This window comes from Phoenix dactylifera, chromosome 10 (genome assembly GCF_051530095.1).
Source record: "Phoenix dactylifera cultivar Ajwa chromosome 10, Ajwa_hap1_PhDact_Kaust_v1.1, whole genome shotgun sequence".
Taxonomy (NCBI): domain Eukaryota; kingdom Viridiplantae; phylum Streptophyta; class Magnoliopsida; order Arecales; family Arecaceae; genus Phoenix; species Phoenix dactylifera.
The window spans coordinates 860,001-865,000 of record NC_143199.1 but is presented as its reverse complement, the minus strand read 5'-3'; positions in this window follow the sequence as shown (position 1 = coordinate 865,000).

Here is a 5,000-nt window from a genome sequence, read left to right as displayed (position 1 = left end):
CGTGCCGGCTCCGTCGGGGACGAAATGTGCCGGGCAAGTCCGCCGCGAGGCAACGGTCCTGTGCGGAGTGGAGCGGAAGGCCCGCCGCGGCGGCAGCAGACCCCCCCTCCCTACCACCCCGGCGGGGCATCCGCCCAAAGCCCACCCCAAGCGTTCCAAAGTACCGAGGAGCGTTGCAAACGGGAACGGCCCGGACACGCGACCCGGTCGCACGGGATGCGCGTCCCGGTCGCACGGGTCGCGCGTCCCGGGAGGGCCGACGGACGAAGCCGAAGTGGCGCACGGCCGCCGCGCACGGACGGCCGGCGGCGGCGCCCGTGCGCCGGAAAGTCGTCGGGCGCGCGACGGCTCCGTCGGGGACGAACGGTGCCGGGCACGACCGCCGCGAGGCAACGGACTTGTGCGGAGGGGGGCGGAAGGCCCGCCGCGGCGGCGCCAGCCCCCCCTCCCTACCACCCCGACGGGGCATCCGCCCAAAGCCCACCCCAAGCGTTCCAAAGTACCGAGGAGCGTTGCAAACGGGAACCGCCCGGACACGCGTCCCGGTCGCACGGGATGCGCGTCCCGGTCGCACGGGTCGCGCGTCCCGGGAGGGCCGACGGAGGAAGCCGGCGCACGGCCGCCGCGCGGACGGCCGGCGGGGGCGCCCATGCGCCGGGGCCTCGGCGGGCGCGGGCCGGCTCCCTCGGGGACGAACGGTGCCGGGCCCGCCCGCCGCGAGGCGACGGACTTGTGCGGAGTGGAGCGGAAGTCCCGCCGCGGCAGCAGCAGCCCCCCCTCCCTACCACCCCGGCGGGGCATCCGCCCAAGGCCCACCCCAAGCGTTCCAAAGTACCGAGGAGCGTTGCAAACGGGAACGGCCCGGACACGCGTCCCGGTCTCACGGGATGCGCGTCCCGGTCGCACGGGTCGCGCATCCCGGGAGGGCCGACGGAGGAAGCCGGCGCACGGCCGCCGCGCGGACGGCCGGCGGCGGCGCCCATGCGCCGGGGCCTCGGCGGGCGCGTGCCGGCTCCCTCGGGGACGAACGGTGCCGGGCGCGCCCGCCGCGAGGCGACGGACTTGTGCGGAGTGGAGCGGAAGTCCCGCCGCGGCAGCAGCAGCCCCCCCTCCCTACCACCCCGGCGGGGCATCCGCCCAAGGCCCACCCCAAGCGTTCCAAAGTACCGAGGAGCGTTGCAAACGGGAACGGCCCGGACACGCGTCCCGGTCTCACGGGATGCGCGTCCCGGTCGCACGGGTCGCGCATCCCGGGAGGGCCGACGGAGGAAGCCGGCGCACGGCCGCCGCGCGGACGGCCGGCGGCGGCGCCCATGCGCCGGGGCCTCGGCGGGCGCGTGCCGGCTCCCTCGGGGACGAACGGTGCCGGGCGCGCCCGCCGCGAGGCGACGGACTTGTGCGGAGTGGAGCGGAAGTCCCGCCGCGGCAGCAGCCGCCCCCCCTCCCTACCACCCCGGCGGGGCATCCGCCCAAAGCCCACCCCAAGCGTTCCAAAGTACCGAGGAGCGTTGCAAACGGGAACGGCCCGGACACGCGTCCCGGTCGCACGGGATGCGCGTCCCGGTCGCACGGGTCGCGCGTCCCGGGAGGACAGACCGAGCAAGCCGAGGTGCCGCTCACGGCCGCCGCGAGGGACGTACGGCGCCGGCGCCCGCGCCCCGTGGCACGGCCTAGAGCGTGCCCCCTTGCCACCCCATCGGGGCATCGGCGCAAAGCCCACCGCGGGGTAGATAACCGAAGGCAACGAGGGACGGTGGATGCACATATCCGAGCAGTGGCGATAGGGCCGGAGGGAGCACCGACAGGGCCGTGAGATTTTAAAGTACCGAGGGAATTTGCAAACCGGGCCCGCCCCTCCCCCCGTCCATCGCACGCCGATCGGGGGTCCGGCGCCCCGCGGGGGGCTGCCGGCATGCGCTCCCGGTGCAGGCATCGACGAGCCGCCCGCGACCTCCACTCGGGTCCGAGCCCCCAAGCGCGGATGCCGAAACGCGCCGGCCGCGGCAGCCCCACCCCTGCCACCCCATCGGGGCATCGGCGCAAGGCCCACCCTAGGGTAGATAACCGAAGGCAACGAGGGACGGTGGATGCACATATCCGAGCAATAGCGATAGGGCCGGAGCGAAGACCGAGGGGGTCGGGGGGTTTTAATGTTCCGAGGGAAGTTGGAAACGGGGCCCGCCCGGACGCCCGTCCCTCGCACGCCGATCGGGGGTCCCGCACCCCGCGGGGGGCTGCCGGCATGCGCCCCTAGTACAAGCATCGACGGGTCGCCCGCGACCTCCACTCGGATCCGGCGGCGCACGCGCGGATGGCGAAACGCGGCGGCCGCGGCTGCAGCCCCCCTACCACCCCGTTGGCGCGTCGGCGCAAAGCCCACCCCGGGGAGGATAACCGAAGGCGACGAGGGACGATGCATGCACATATCCGAGCAAATACCGAGAGGGTCGGGGGGAAGACCGAGAGGCAAGGGGTGTTTAGAGTACCGAGGGAAGTTGCGAAAGGGGCCCGCCCGGACGCTCGCCGCTCGCAGGCGATCCGGCGGGGCGCACGGAGGGCGCCGCCCATCGCCGGAGCTTGCTCGGTCATCTCTGCCGCACGGACACGTAAGCGCCGCCGCGCAAGGTTCGGCCGGCGGGGCGGACGGTTCACCGCCGCAGGCCTTTCCCGCAGCCGGAACGTGGGCCCGGCGTTGCGCGCCGGCGGGCCGCGCAATCCGCCGGGGCGCACGGCGGGCGCCGCCCGTCGCCGGGGCTTCGCTCGGTCATCTCGGCCGCACGGACACGTGCGCGCAGCCGCGGAAGGTTCGGCCGGCGGGGCGGACGGTTCGCCGACGCAGGCCTCTCCCGCGGCCGGAACGCGGGACCGGCGTTGCGCGCCGGCGGAAGGCGCGATCCGGCAGGGCGCACGGCGGGCGCCGCCCGGGCTTCGCTCGGTCATCTCGGCTGCACGGACACGTGCGCGCCGCCCATCGCCGGGGCTTCGCTCGGTCATCTCGGCCGCGCCGCCACGTGCGCGCCGCCGCGGAAGGCTTGGCCGGCCGGGCGGACGGTTCGCCGCCGCAGGCCTTTCCCGCAGCATGCGCCCCTTCGCCCGAACGACCGCGGGACTCCGGTACGGCCTAGCCGTCGGCCGCCCGGCTGCAAGCCGTCGGGGCCGCTCGATCCCCGTCGCGTGCCGGCCGCCGCTCGGGCCAGCCGGCCGGCTGCCGCACGTAACCTCTGACCTCATCAGCGGTCGATCCGCACCGCGCTGGTCTTCGGTGCGGACCCGTCGGGGCCGTGCCGCGCCGGCCGTCGCATCCGGTTCCGCAGGCGCCGCCCGGTTGCCTCCCGCCCTCGTGCGCTCGCGCCGGCCGGGCGACGCGGTGCCCGCGGGACTCGGGCATGGTTGAGCCGTCGGCCGCCCGGCGGCATGCCGCCGCCGCTCCGCGCCGCGTGCCGGCTGCGCTCCTCCCCGCGCCCGTCCGCGGGCGGGCCCGCCGCCGCTCGCGCCGACCGGGCGACACGGTGCCCGCGGGACTCGGGCATGGTTGAGCCGTCGGCCGCCCGGCGGCATGCCGCCGCCGCTCCGCGCCGCGTGCCGGCTGCGCTCCTCCCCGCGCCCGTCCGCGGGCGGGCCCGCCGCCGCTCGCGCCGGCCGGGCGACGCGGTGCCCGCGGGACTCGGGCACGGTTGAGCCGACGGCCGCCCGGCGGCATGCCGCCGCCGCTCCGCGCCGCGTGCCGGCTGCGCTCCTCCCCGCGCCCGTCCGTGGGTGGGCCCGCCGCCGCTCGGCCTAGCCCCCCGGCTGCCGCACGTAACCTGCGACCTCGTCGGCGCTGGATGCGCGTCGTGACAGTTTTCGGTGGGGCGCCGCGGAGGCGCCGGGGGCCCATGCGATGGGCCAGGGGGCGAACGGAGGGCTCGGTCAGCCCTAACAGGGGACCGGCGACAAAGGAGCGGTCGCGCAAAGCTTCGTAAGGGACCCAGACGACGGGCCGACCGATCCGAAGCACCGCGCACGGACGCGCAGCGGGCCCACGACGGGCCGACACGGAAGGCCCGCCGCCAAGGCCGCAAAACCGACAAAGGAACCCACGGGGACGCACCAGAGCGGGCAAAGCTTTCACCGAACGGGACGGGACCGAGCCCCCGCAACAGGCGAGGGCGACGGATCCGACCAAGTAAGGCCGATCCCGCTCCACGCACGCGCGGCCGCAGGAACTTCGTGAGGGACGGGACGACCGGCCGACCGAACCGAAGCGCCGCGCACGGCCGCCGCGAGGGCCGGCCGGAGGCATAGACCGAGCGCCGCGCCAGCGGAAGGAGCGTGCCGGCTCCGTCGGGGACCACCTGCGCACGGTCCGTCCGAGCGAGCCGACGGACCGGCGCGGAAGGCCCGGCGCCGAGCCCGCAAAACCGACAAAGGAACCCACAGGGACGCACCAAAGCGGCCCAAGATTTCACCGAGACGGGACCGAGCCCACGCAACATGCGATGGCGACGGATCGGACCAAGTAAGGCCGATCCAACTCCGCGCGCGCGCGGCCGCGAGCACTTCGTGAGGGACAGGAAGACCGGCCGACCGAACCGAAGCGCCGCGCACGGCCGCCACAAGGGCCGGCTGGAGGCGTAGACCGAGAGCCGCACCAGCGGAAGGAGCGTGCCGGCTCCGTCGTGGGCCAACTCCGCGGGGCCCATCCGAGCGAGCCGACGGGCCGGCGCGGAAGGCCCGGCCGAACCCGCAAAACCGACAAAGGAACCCACAGGGACGCACCAGAGCGGACAAAGATTTCACCGAACAGGACGGGACCGAGCCCACGGAACATGCGAGGGCGAAGGATCGGACCAAGTAAGGCCGATCCAACTCCGCGCGCGCGCGGCCGCGAACACTTCATGAGGGACGGGAAGACCGGCCGACCGATCCGAAGCACCGCGCACGGCCGCCGCAAGGGCCGACCGAAGGAATAGACCGAGCGCCGCACCAGCGGAAGGAGCGTGCCGGCTCCGTCGTGGGCC